Source organism: Canis aureus, chromosome 8 (assembly GCF_053574225.1).
Source record: "Canis aureus isolate CA01 chromosome 8, VMU_Caureus_v.1.0, whole genome shotgun sequence".
Classification (NCBI taxonomy): domain Eukaryota; kingdom Metazoa; phylum Chordata; class Mammalia; order Carnivora; family Canidae; genus Canis; species Canis aureus.
The window spans coordinates 35661308-35676220 of NC_135618.1; the positions used below are offsets into that span (position 1 = coordinate 35661308).

Below are 14913 nucleotides of genomic sequence, written 5' to 3' on the forward strand. Positions count from 1 at the left end.
TTTCCAGCAGCTTTATAGATCCCTATATAATGCCAGAAATCGAAGATAAGGGAGAAGACTGTTGAGACACAAGGCCTCCAGCTTCTCAGCCCAGTAGCCAAGAACCACAGGGCAGTAGGCTAGCAGGTTAGGGGTATCCTTACATGTAGTGGGAAGGTAATGTGATGTCCCACCAAGTTTTAAACCCTTAGCATTAGTGACACTGTTCTAAGTTGAAAGTGGTACTCTGGTTTACACATGCTTTTGATTTAAGGAACAGAAGCTTACTCTTATGGTATTCGAGATTTGAGGGCCAGCAGTGAGTTGAACAGTTTCATTTTGGAATTTGTGTTGGAATCCTAAAAGTAATAAACAACAGCCCTGCCCTGCAATGCCAGGCAGACTTCTGATTCTTCTCATTTTGCAGCCCTAGCTGCCACTTCTGAACCAACGGCTGAGCTCCATGTTCAAAAGCTTCATATGCCCTTGTCTTTGAAATACACCTCTTTTAGAGTTACAGTCCTCTGGGAAGTGGGCCAATGCTTGTCCTAACCAGGAATCAGGCTCTAGTTGGCATTGAGGATTCTGTGTGTATTGTTTCCCTTAAGTATGTGACGTAAGCAGGATTCAGGGGAAAGGGAGACCCTCAGAATTCTGTAGTTTTGGAAGTAGAAAATAGGCACTTTGTAAAGATGGCAGATGTGTTCAGTTGTTCTGGTAACTAATTCAGTTTCCTGTGGGTGGCCAGGTAGTATCCTACTTCGAGTTTAGTACTTGAGTTTTGCATGCTCAGCTTCAGAGCACCAGACTTCTTAGGAAGCAAGACATGAAGATTCCCAATGTTCAGTTTGTATAGAGAGTAGCCCAGCTGGCTTGTCATGCTGGACTAGATGAATTGTGAATGTTAATTATACTGATCAATACAGTGGCCTTGGTAACAGACTTGTAGCTGCTGTAGAATCTGTTTACTTCAGGTTTATAACACAAAAGAGACCAAGCTGGTTGGGAACATGATGTTCTAAATGTAATAAGCTGTATTGTAAGTCCAGGGAAAAGGCACACTGGAGGCACTGACCCTATTGCACCCTTCCCTAGGATTTCCCAGAAGGAAACATTATTCTGTGGGTGGTTTCTGTCATTATTTGCCAGTTGAAAATGAGCTGAGGTTGGCAGAGGTATAGCTTTTGTGAGGTGGGGTATAGAATATTTATAACTCATAAGGATTAGACGTAGAGCACCCACGTTGGAAGGCATCTCATTCTTCTACCTAGTTGGTAATTAGGAGTGGAAAGTTGAGATTAGTTGCAACCCTTGCATTCAGAAGAAGGAACCCCTCCTATTTGAGGAATAGAGGGTTCAGAATTCTGCACATTCTTTTCTGACTCCACAGGGAGGGGATTAGCTAAACACTGGGCATGTTTGGAATGAGAGCACCTTGCCAATTTTTACTGATTTTTGGACCAAGCCATTATAAAAATACAGTCTCTCTTCCTATGACAAGCTCTTTGTCATGTTCTAAACCCTATAGATCCATTTGATGGATTGGCTGTACCTGACAGATGGAGTTGGTATTAAAAGGGCAGATTTTCTACTTTCTTTGCCTTGTTTTATCTCTGAACAAGACATGTCTAACCCGTTTGTTCCCTGTGTTGCCTTCAGTTGCTTTATCAGGAGCCTGGTAAACTCAGTGTGCTTATGTTTGCTTTTCAGATTCTGCTTAGATTGTCTTCAATGAGTACTTCTCATGGAGTGGAAGGAATGGAAGGAATCAGTCACCTAGGGAGCTTTTTCAAAACATTCATTTCAGGGCCCTAACCTAGATCTACTTAATCAGAATGGGGAAGGGTTGAGGTATACAGGGGCAGGGGGAATAGGATAGTATGTGCTTTTTGAAACAGCTTAAACTTGAAAGATCTCATATTTGGAACCACTCTTTTAGATTATCAGCAAGACTGGCCAAAATAGTTATGAAATCTGATATTGGGATGGTAATGTAGCTCCTACTTATCTTGGGTGACTTTGGCCATGAGGAAGAATCTTGTGTCCATGTGAGAGGACTGGAAATAGCTTATGGTTACTCTTCTTTCCAGAGTATTCAGAATAAACTGTGACCAGAAATCATGCAGCTCTGTGTCAGCTCAGGGTTGAGCTCTACTACTGTATCTGAGGACCTGTGCTGGGCACTTAGGATTCATCAGTGAACAAGACAAAGATCCATATCCTCTGGAGTTTACATTGTAAGGTCATTACTTTTGGGTCATGTAAGTCTAGTGTAGTGGTTCTTAACCATTTGGTTTTTGGAGCCCTACAGACCCGTGTTCATTTTCCAGAAAAATAAACACGCATGCACACATATTTTTGACAATTTACTTATAAGGGGAGTTGGCAGCCTGAAGCCCATCCATGAACCCCGGGCTAAAAACCTAGAATGCTTGCCTAGAATTGAAAATGTGGTGATTGGGATTAAGCCAGGCCATGATTAGGGTGTTTGGGACTATTGTCTCCTAGCCACACTGGATTATAGTTTATTCTATCTAGCTGAGGCCACTTGCAAAGAACTTAAGGATGTCTATAAATAAATAAATAAATAAATAAATAAATAAATAAATAAATAAAGCAATTGCAAGGAATTGCTAGGCATCCACTACACCAATAGCGTTTCTTGAGTCTGCACTCTTTGAATGATTTTGATTTTGTTGCCATTCCCGCCTCTGATTTCTGATTAGCTGGCCTTCTTGGATTCAGTAGATTAAAAATCAGGTCAGAAGATGAGAATTGCTTTAACATAATTTATATTATCAATTCCTGGACTAAAAGTGATAATAAAATTATAAAGATCATGAGAGGGCATTTTAGCAAAATTCTGGCTTCAAAACACAACCTTCCAGAAGGAATTGATGAAGGACTGAGAAAATAGACAAGGAGTGAAGACTGGAGAGAGATGAGAGGAAACAAAGGACAGAACTCAGACAGCTGATAAGCTGGCAAGCCAGATAGCCTTAAGCCAAAGGGAGTGGATTTGAGACCCGGGGGGGGGGGGGGGGGGGGGGGGGGGGAGCTGCGGGGGGGGGGGGGGCCGGGGGGGGGGGAGATATTCCTTTTTAGTCTTGAAGGGTCTGTCACTATTGCTTTATTATCAAACAGAACTCAGGATAAAAAGGGGAAGGCAGATAAGGCTTTGCTTCATGTATACCAATATTAATATGTCTCTATCCTTGGAAAAGTTGGTGTTTGACTTGAATGGCTAAACCCTGCCTCAGGATTAGTACCATGTATAACATATATTGCAGAAGCATGAATGAGATTTCATTTGGGACACTGGCAGAATTATGTAGAAGTGACATGGTCAGATTTAGAGGTTGGAGCACAGTGAGCACACAGAGTCCTGTGCCATTTCTCCCTTTACCTCCCTGGAATCTGATCTTCAGTGTAAATATGGATCAAGACGTCTTTAAGGGTGTTCTTTACAAGGAACTCTTGTTTCTCTGCCTGAGATCTAAGGGTCCAGACCCACACAGAGGGATTGCTGGAAAAGTTCAGGCCTTCTAGGCCAAACTGTTAGACACTAAGAGTCCATTAAAGAACAGAGCCCACAGTCCTCCCCAGAGGAGCCTGGAGGCTCTAGATGATTCCCGTTGTAACTGCTCCAGTTGTTCAGCATATGGAAAAACTGTTCTGCTGTGAAACCTTCCAACCTGCTGTTATGTTAGTACAAGGACATCTCATTGTTTGCTCAGTGATGCATTAAAGCCAAAGCTCCCTAATCTAGGGGAATATAATCACACCACCAATTATATTTATTTTCTATTTTTAAAGAAGCCCTTTGAATGATCAAAGGGATTTCAGACCTCACTTCCTGGGACTGTTTATTTTAAGATTTTATTCAGCTTATAAGCTACATAGTTAAAACTTGCTGTTCGGTTTTTGGAAAAACTCTCCTAGAAACCATATAACTAGAATGTTTTCTTCATTAAATGAGTAGTTTAAATAAATATCTAGTGTGGATATGGAATCAAAATTCAATCAGCATATGTTGTTTAAATACTTCAATAAAATTGATAACATTATAAGAACTTTTCGTTGTAGTAAAGTCAGAGAACTTGTTTTGTATTGGATAAATGTGACTTTGTAAGATCTCAGACATATTGTAAGATGTAAGGTGACTTGGAGTAGATACTGTTTGAGTACCACACCATAGAGGAGAAAGGAACTTAGTGGAGTTTTCCGTTTAAGGGTGTGTACTCTGAGAGATCACAAGTGGGGGTGGGGGAAGGGAGGATAGAGGGAGAAGCGGACTCCCCGCCGACCAGGGAGCCAGATGCACAGTAGTGGACTCTGGGATCATGACCTGAGCTGGAAGGCAGAAGTTTAACTGACTGAGCCATCCAAGCACCCTCTGTTGCACGTTTTAAAGTATGGTCATTTCTTATGAAAATAATCAGCAGGTTTCCCAAATGATGAAAAAAAAGTTATTGGTTGGTTTTAACCGTGCCAGATTGAATACCTTCTTGTATAAATAAACATAGTTGGAGCTTCTAAATTACTTTTGATATCTACAAGACATTCTGGGGTCATTTCCCTCATCCTAGTGGTCAGGGTTAGATTGCCTGTGTGTTCTTCTCCTCTCCAGTCTGTCTCCAGAAGACAGTAGACATATATGCCAAAATGGAGCTTTTTGCTTCCACAATGTTTGGGCTCTTATACTTTGTCCTCACCCTTTCTAAGTCCAAGGAACCCTACCCTTCAAAGATAATAAATTGGCAACTTTAAAATATTACATTTCTTTTCATCATTTCACTTCTCCTAAAATCAAAGTAGATTTTGGAAAAAAGAATTCTTTTTCTTCCCTAGAGCCTCACCAAGTGTTCATCTGGAAGCGGAGAAAGCTTCAGTGCAATTGGAGAGTATTCTGTAACTGTCTTCTTGAAAATAAAGGGGAGAGCTACTGTTTCCTCTAGCCTATTCCAAAAGAAGGGTAATAGTACTAGACTTGTAGGGATTATTTTTCTCCCTTGTATTTTCCTTTAAAAAAAACAAAACTCCGTATTGTTAGCAAATTTTGCCTTCAGCAAGTCACTTAATCCTCACTCCTGTTTCTTTCCTCAGAGCAGAGTAAATCCTGCACTCAAAAGATTATAAAATTTTTTGAAAATACATATCCTCAGTAAGGAAATCATATCTTCAGGCCACTTATGTTGAAGCAGATTGCTTAAACTAGAATATCATAGAAATCTAGGCATTCAGAACCTTGGTTTTTACAGTACCAGTAAGTGTAGATTTCAAATTTATAATCAGCTTTTTTTTAAAATTTTTATTTATTTATGATAGTCACAGAGAGAGAGAGAGAGAGAGGCAGAGACACAGGGAGAGGGAGAAGCAGGCTCCATGCACCGGGAGCCTGATGTGGGATTCGATCCCGGGTCTCCAGGATCGCGCCCTGGGCCAAAGACAGGCGCTAAACCGCTGCACCACCCAGGGATCCCTATAATCAGCTTTAAGTAAAAGTCCTGATGTAATGCTGGCAGGTGTTTTCCCTTGTTTGTACACCAGAACTTAAAAATAGTTTGAAAAATACTGAGATCAGTGATGTCTGGCATTGTTATTTATTGATAAAATTGCTGAATAACTCTTCCTATACCAAATTTGATTTTGACTTTTGGTTTTCAGTACAATGTAAAAGCAAGAGATCTTTATCCTTGTGCATCTATCCACTTTACTCGTTAGAAAATGTTCGGAAAGTTATAGGTCAGGAAAACCACATTTTTGTATTCTTGTCTGGGAAATAGAGTGAGGGGATTGTACTGTATTCCCTCTGGAGCAATAGGTAGTTTGGGTATTTTGGTTTTTTGTTTTGTTTTGAGTGTGAGAAAGCACATGGGTGAGGGGAGGAAGTGAGAGAATCTTAAGCAGGCACCATGCTCAGCACAGAATGAATGCAAGGCTTGATCTCAAGACCCAGAGATCATGACCAGAGCCAAAATCAAGAGTTGGACACTTAACCAACTGAACCACCCAGGCACCCAGGTAGTTTTTATTTTTAAATAGCCCCAAAGGCATTGCAGCCAATAATTCCTTTCAACCAGCTTCTTTCTTTTACAGGATATCTAAGGTCATGATTTCATACTGAGACTCATCTAAAATTGAACATAAACATCTCAAGTTAGAAAGTCAGGAAGAGATGGCAAATACTACCTCTCTAGAATGAAAAATACAGTTAATACAGTTACAGTTTTTTATGTGATTGTCAGATTCTTGTCCTTGTATTATGTCTCTAGTCTCCTAGAAGTTTAATATTTTGGGTTTTGTTAAAAGCTATGGAAACTAAAGCTACCTGCAGCTGATCTTTTTTTTTTTTCTTGCAGCTGATCTTTAAAGTGATTTTACTTTGTTTTTTTTTAAAATTGAAACTATTCCACCTATCTACAGAGTGGATTCTGAAAGATCCCATTGACCTACCTACATTTGGTTACAATACCTGTTACTACATAGTTACTGTTTAGTATTAGGTCTTTAAAGTCAATTTTTAAAAATTTAATATTGAGTTTTGATGTCTTCTTCCTCCCTGGAGCCCATACTTTATGGGAAGCAGTGGATGGTAACTAAAAAAACATATACGGTTTCTGTCTTAGTAAACTTTGTTGGGTGTTAGCCTAGGGTTTAGAAAGCACACCTAGCTAAACTCAGAGCTGCATGTAGTTCTTTTGCCATAAACTATTTGGCAAGGATTTTCATGTCTTTGACCTCCCAATTGGATATAGGCTTCCCAAATGCTGCTCTAACAAGTGGGATTCACTCAAGCCAATACTTGCATAGAGGGTTTGAATTTGTAAAATGTAAATTGGCTTTCAACTTCATTTTTAAGCTAAACTTCCAGATCACAGCGCGAATTGTTTTTATACATCTCCAATCTTGTTCCTTCTTGGCAGACTAAGAAATGATACAGATGGCATTTACTCAATCTGTGTGGCCACCTTCCAAAATGTCAGAAACTCCCATCTTCCTTCTAGACCTGTCCATTGATCCATTGCTTGTTTTCGCTGTTTTTTTTTTCCTTATAAAGAACATCCCAGCCTACCTTGCAGTGAGGTTTGCTGGTTTGATTTCTTGTGAGCTTTATTTAAAGTCAAGATTGGCTTAGAGAGGCTGCAAATTAAGGCTAATAACTTTTTATTAAAAGCATAATAAGGTGAACAGTAGTAACCTGGCTCAGTCTTTCCCAGAATTTAAGAATTACTGATTCTTATACTCTGAACCAATACAAAGTGATTCCTAAGGCGGGGTGGGGTGGGGTGTGCAGATTATTTTAGCATTCTACCTTTTGAGTAAGAAAAGGAAAATAAGAGTATAAAGAAAAAAACACAAAGCAAGTATATACTTACTTTTTTCCTACCTTCAGAAATAAATATAAACCAGCCACTGACGATAATAGGGAGAGCAGGGGGTTAGAAATGGCAGTGAGACTTCTCTGAATATACCTTTAAAACTTCTGAGATGTGTGTTTCATATGTCAAAAAATTAAAGAGTAAAAAAGGAAACCTTAAAATCGCTTGTTATCAGAAACATAGGAACCTAAACTAACTACATATGGAATTGATTATTTAATCACCCAGAAAACCATACTTCAGCTACACATCCTTTGTGAGAGATTTTTCAAAAAGAACTTCAGTGAAATATTGACACCTCACTATGTATTGTTAGTATTACTCTTAAAATTTTGAAGTTGTTGTAGCGGTATTATAGAATAAAACAAGAGTATCATTGCTGTTAGAGACCAAGATTTGTCAACTTAGAAGAAAAGAAATACAAGTAGGAAAATTAAAAGTTTAAAAAAAAGTAATGGTAAATTTGAAATGGAAATATCAAAATAAACTGAGTAAACAAAAAGATTTCTCTATTCCGTGAAAGAACTTAATACACTGACACCTCTAATAACAATTAGCACATTTTGTACTCAGATGTTATTTTCTAAATAACATTCCCCACTAAAAGAAATCAGAGCTCCTTGGAGAAATGGCTGATTCTAGGTCTGAAGCAGAGAAAAAATTAGGTGAGCCTGGTGTATCTTCTTATGCCAGAAAGGAAGGAAGTGCTAAAACAGAAGAGTCAGCTTGAAGGAGACTCCTGCTGGCCCAGTTGGGGACAATTGGAGCATTCAGTGTACCCGTTGTGTAATTGAGTGTAACAGATTGAATAAATAAAAATATGAATGACGAGTAAAGAAAAAAGTGAGAGGGAAAAGAAAAGCTTTTCTTTACAAAAGTAATGCTAGCTAATATATGTAGAAAGAATGATAGGGTAAAAAAAAAAAAAAACATGGTTCTGTAACACTCTCCCCCCAATATAATTGGTTCAGGCAAGGATTATGAACAGATGGTAAAGTCACTAGGGAACAGGATATTCACAGGCTGACAAATATCACCCTGCAATTTAACCTTTACTTGCAAAGGAGAAAATAGTGTCTCACTTTAACCCAAGGCTCAGCCTAGTGTCACTAATCATGGAACAGCCAGATATTACATGCCACCTAATACGATGCAAAGTAAAGTATACAATGTTATCTATGCAATATTCTTGCCAGAATTTTAATCTTTCTGATCAAACCTCAAAACTGAACTTCCAATTTACGGGAAAGAACTAATCTAAAAAAATCAAGAATATGGGAGATTCTGCAAGGCAACTCACCTGGACCCTTCCAGGAAAAGTCAGTATCATGGGGCGGGGGGCGAATAAGGGAGGGAGAGAACTGTTCTAGATTACCAGACACTGAAGGAACCTACCAACCAAATGCATTTAGTGAACCTTGATTCCATCCTGGGTTGGAAGAGTTGGGGAGTCATTTGGGTCTATATGCAAGACATTCTTTTTTTAAATTGCACAAGTATGATTAACATGGTGTTATGTTTCAGGTGTACAGTGTAATGATTCAACTATTCTGCACATTACTCAATGCTTGATGAATGCTTAATCTCCTTTTTTTTCCCATCCTCTCCAACCACCATCTCTCCTCTGGCAGCTACCAGTTTGTTCTCTGTACTGAAAAGTGTACCTTTTGTGTGTCTCTTTTTTTGTTTGTTTTTATAATTCCACATGCAAATGAAATTATATGGTATTTGTCTTTCTCTGACTTATTTCACTTAGCGTAATACCCTCTGGTTGCTGCAGATGGCAAGATTTCATTCTTTGTTATGGCCACATAATCCATCCTGCACATACCACATCTTCATGAAAGGTATTCTGGAGGTACTTGGAGAAGTTTGAATACAACTCAAATGATACAGGGTTATTAATATTCTTAGAAGTATGAGAAGATTATTGTGGTTCTGTAAGAGAATATCCTTATTCTTAGATGATTCATTCTGAAGAATTTATTGGTGAGTTTTCATGTTGGCAACGTTTTTTCTTTTTTGGCAGGACCACTTGAAAATACGCATATGTACATATGTATATATATACAGAGGAAGAAACCTAATGTGGAAAATGGAAGGATTCAGTGTAGTTGGAGGGTATACGGGTGTTCATTATACTATTCTTTTAAGGTGTTTACATGTAGAAAATGAAAGTAAAGTTGGGGAAATGGGACAGTGGGGGACAGAGTAAGTTGGAAGGGAACTTCAGTTTGTCATTGAAGTCATGGGTATGTTCCAGGAATCTTGATTTCTTCAGGCACCTGTACAAAAATTAATTAATTAAATAACCTAGGATTGATGATAATTGAATGGTAGGAGAAAAAGAATGACCAGTGTATTTTCATGTATTATTGGTGACAGACTGAAGAAGAGAGAAGTATGGACAGGCCACGCAGTTGGACAGGCAGATAGCTAAATAGACTTTGAAATATAACTGGGAATGTGTGTCTGTTAAAATTACAGTTTTCAAAAGATTAGGAAGCCCCTCCCTGTCCTACTTGTTGCCACTTTTTAACCTCTTGATTTTACCTCTAGTTGGCAGTTGGAGGGCCCCAGAGCACTCAGGAGCTAATAGCCAGTAAGGTATATTGTCTCATATGAAGAGTGGGGGCTGGGGGAGTCTGATAGGAGTGAAACCGCTCTTTGGCAGAGGTTTTCAAGCTTTATGTTCCTTCCTCACCAGTTAAGTGTTAGCCCTGGTGTTGCCTCACCCCTTCCTCCTACCAGCTTTGATGAAAGATCAAGTTAAGTCCCATTTTTGAAAGGAGCGTTTCTTCTGGAAGTGGATTCTAGCAGTGTGTGTGTGCACGCGCACGCGCATGTCATCCTGTTACCCTTGAGACACAGAGATGGGTGGAGTGGAGGAGGGAGATGTATGCTGTGATTAGTCAGCCGTCCCTCCCCTCCCCCCCAGAAGCTCAGGCCCCATCTGGGGAAACTGAGAATTTAAGAAACTTGAGACCGAGAAGGAGGACAGGGAGCAGCCAAGACCTGCTGAGTCTCAGAAGACTAGTTTGTGCACTAGGGAATGGAAGCAGTGACTGAAGGAGACTGTGGATTCGACTCTGTGGCCTGAGATTGATTCCCTTGAGATAAATTATTTTCTGGTGGTGTACCTGAGCAACGTGTTGGGAAGAGGATATCCTTCTTTGGGAAATTTCTTTTATCTAACTGAAGGTCTGAAAGATGCGCAGACTTACATAGTTCTTGTACCAAAAAGTTGGTGTTCATTGATCACTATTTTTTTGGATTCATCTGAAATGAAATCAGACTGATAAGTGGTAAGTATCAAGGAAAGGTCTTGGGCCGATTTAGTTTAGGGTGACAGCCATACCCTCTTCCTTTCCTCTGAGAAGAGAGCAGAGGAGAGTTGAATCTGTTGAAAAAGGAATATATTAGGCAGAAGATGTGAAAGAGGGATTAGAAAAGATGTAGGAATCCTGGAAGGTGTTGTAACATATTGCTTAGTAATTGACCTTGTTAAAATCTCTGATCGTCATCTTGTGCTCAGTTGCTAAGTATTAAGCTAAGAAATAACGCCAACCATTTCAAAACAGAAAAATCTGCACACACAGTATGCCAGAGGAGACAATGGGACAGATTATATAAATTTGGGAATATCTCAGAAAATCAGTCGTGTACCAGAAGAGGGGACACTGGCCCTTTAGATAACTCTTCAGCAGTTAAGACAGACCAATCCCTCTACTCATTTCTAAGCTATGCTTTCTTAATGATTTGTTTTCCTAATAATTGCTGTTTACCTTTGAGTCTAGTCCTTCACCCTTAGGAGGAAACCTTTCTGAAGAAATTAAAAGCTGCTAGATAGGTATGTGAAATCACAGGTCTGTAAATTGTCTAGCCCAACCTCTGATTTTTGGAGGCCTAAGCTAAACAGTATCCAGATAAGACTGTTAAGATCTATATCTTAACATCTATATCTTCCTTAAAAAGCAGTAAAATTCTTTGGCAACCATTTGTGTTATTATTACCCTGTCATCAGTCTAAATCTACAGATTGTAAGGGTCCATGTTTCCTTTCATAGTTCTTTCCTGGGATAGTGCTGGGTGCTTAGGTGGTGCCTCCCAAATGTGTTGACTAAAAGAGTATAATAGTCCATGAATATTATCCTGATCACCATCCCTTGGCCATAGTGTCATAATGGCATTCTGATGGCTTTCGACTCTCTTGGATTCTGGGGCTAGACAGCAAAATTGGGTGAGACCTGGGAAGGAAGTGTGGCTAAGCTACTTAACATCTGGGTAGATAGAACATGTGTTTGTGGAAGTAAACTTTTCAGCTTCTAATGGTAAATAATGTCAGTTGGGATAAATTGAACCAGTAACATATAACAGTTTTCCTTCCCTGGAGGTTCATAACTGTTTTGGATTGCCTGTGATCCCTTTTTCTGGATAAATTATCTACAGAAATTCTTTCAGCTCACTTTGTCACCAGACTTAACAATGAGGTGGTGGGTGCACCGTATCCCACGTCATTTCTTTGGCAAAGCTTCTCTTCATCATTTTCAGTGTCACATGGAAGACAGTCAACCATTATACCCACTGAGCCTTTTGAAGAGGTGCTCTAAAATAGCACATTAAATTGGCCTGATATTTAATTGAGTTTTTAAGACACAGCAAGTAGGCTTCTGTATTTGGATGTGCTATTTGGAGAATGGGTCAATCTGACCTTCTAACCTTTCTCAGATGTAATACTAGTTCAAGAATGAAAAACACTGGCATGCCTTGTTGTGGGTAAGGCTGGTTTATGGCGGGGGCGGGGGGTGAGTATTCAAACACAAAATAGTTCTTTAACATAGGACTTTTTGAACATCCAACTATCTTATCTTTTTCTCTCCCCCTTTTTCCCATCCTACATCCTATTTAGAACTAGCCTTCCTTACAGATAGAGCTTTGAAGAAACACTGAAGTGCACCAATTGAGATTTAATTATGATTGGAAGAAATGACCACAGGAAGTAATGTAAACAGAACAGCTTTGCAGCCATCTTTGGGTTTTGTTTTTACCTAAATGATCATATTTGCATAAATGCAGTGAATCCATCCCAATTTAGAGGGCTGTTACTGAGATCTGGTTTCACTGAGGGAAATCTTGTGATAATTGCTTTTGGCAACAGTGTCTTTGTTTATAACATGCAGGTGAACAGCACTTCAGGAGGTACTTTAAAAAGGATGGCGGGGATCCCTGGGTGGCGCAGCGGTTTAGCGCCTGCCTTTGGCCCAGGGCGTGATCCTGGAGTCCTGGGATCGAGTCCCATGTCGGGCTCCTGGCATGGAGCCTGCTTCTCCCTCCTGTGTCTCTGCCTCTCTCTGTGTCTATCATAAATAAATAAATCTTTAATATATATATATATTTTTTAAACTATATATTTATATATGTTCAGCATGCAGGTTGGGAGAAAAGACAAGGTCATCATGAATCTTTGTATAGCTGGACCACCCTATTTATATTTATAAGCAGTGAAAATGTCCAAGAGCTGTGAGAACAGACAGCTACCCATCCATGTCATGGCTTGAGTTAACATTCTGCCCACTTCAAATATGGACCAAATTCATTATTTGAGAGATGGGGCACTGCACTGATTAGTAAGCTGCTTGCAACACAGTCTAATATTTTTAGATGGGAAAGATTTTGCTAAGCTTTAGGCTACTGGTGAGCTGCATTAATACAAGGCGGGATTATGACTATTAAATCAGTTCTTAGGTGGCTGAAGAAACATTTCTGTCCTGCCACAGCTATCTCTCTCTCTCTCCTTTTATTTAAGAAACTGCAAATGTTACTGCATTTCCCTTCCCCACCCCTGCCACCACCAGGTAGGTGGTGTCTGGGAATATGCCCAGAGCCTTTTGAAAAAAGATGAACAAGGGAGGGAATCATCACAGTCAAGAGAGAAGACTAGCTTCCGACTAGACTGCCCATGCCAGGAACAAGGAGGCTGATGGAGGAAGGGCTGCCTCTAGAGAGTGGTAAAAGGCATGGATGGTCTCTTGACTATTTTTTCTGGCACCAAAAGAACTACATATTGGGTTGAAAGTCATTACCTTGGTCCTGGATTAATCTCTTCAGTAAAACTAGCTTTGCTGACTGTAGAAGTCATGTGAACATGCAGTGGGAAATCCTGTCCAGAAGGGCAGATGCTGACATGGAGCCACTTCAGGAGTGGGGTTTTTTATTTTGTTTCTTGTTTGTTCTAGATTATTTGAGAGTACTTGGGGAAAGAGGCAGAGGGAGAGAGAAACTTAAAGAGGCTCCTTGCTGAGCTCAGAGCCTGACACAGGGCTCGATCTCATAACCCTGAGATCAGGACCTGAGCCAAAACCAAGAGTCCGGTGCCTAACTGACTGAGCCACATAGGCACCCTCAAGTGTGGGGTTTGTTTGTTTTTCTGAAAGTCACTGTGCTTTTGGCATTTCAACTATTTAAGTTTTAGCACCTAAACTTTAAAAATTGCTTAGAAGATATAAAGATACTTGTCAATCAAGTTATGGTGTCATGTATGTTTAGACTGAGTCCCTTTTATTTGATTATTTTTCTGTGTTTCACATTTAAGCCTGATTCTTACATGGCTGGCAGATGCTACCCTAGCTGGAGGGTACATATGACAGAGGTGGGGGCTGTTCTGCAGCTATGACAAATGGGTAGTTTACTGTTCCTGGCTTAAGAGTGGCTATAACCATGTTGCTAGCATTATGGGGAGAAGATTTTAATCTGTAATAGCTTTTACACTTCCCAGAGATACCTGCTAAAGACTTAGCTTAATGGATTCTTCATGGGAACCTTTTCAGATTTAGTGAGATTGTGAGGAGAATCTCCATTCATAGTCTCAAACTGTTCTGTTTTTCAGGAGGCTGAAGTGTATTTTAAAGAAAGGGTTTTTCAGAGTTTAAAGAGTTCAAGAGGAAGATTTAAACCATTTAATGGAAGAAAGTGTTTTCATACACTTTAGAAGCATCCCTTAATTTGACTTGACTATAAATTATATTATTTGTGGGCAGCCCCGGTGACGCAGCGGTTTGGCGCCGCCTGCAGCCTGGGGTGTGATCCTGGAGACCCAGGATCGAGTCCCACATCGGGCTCCCTGCGTGGAGCCTGCTTCTCCCTCTGTCTGTGTCTCTGCCCCTCTCTCTCTGTGTCTATGAATGAATAAAATCTTAAAAAAAAAATTTTTTTAATTATGTTATTTGTAAGGAATTTACCATTTATTAAAGCCAATTTTCCAAGTATCCTTCAAACAGTTACCTAGTTCTGGTGTATTTCATTGAAAGAAGTTTGTAATGCAGAGTTTACCAAGTCATTTATTTTCTCCTTCCTTCAAATTAATTCTAATTAGTTGGATTTTACTGTGGAGTGCATACACTTTTTAAAATTTTGCTTTCTTTACTGTATTCCAGTATTTTACTGAATGTAGAAAGTTCTGGGCATACTGTACTGGCTTTGTGAAGTATAGGTATGATTGGGCTCTTGACTTGGCATCACCATCAAGTGCCCATCACCATCTCAAGACAGCTCCA

The 14913-nt window shown here is 39.7% G+C and overlaps 1 protein-coding gene across 3 annotated transcripts in view; it reads left to right on the plus strand.

Moving 5' to 3' along the window:
* AHCYL1 (adenosylhomocysteinase like 1) overlaps window positions 1-14913 on the plus strand; it is a 38995-nt gene that overhangs the window by 8341 nt on the left and 15741 nt on the right. The window lies entirely within an intron of this gene.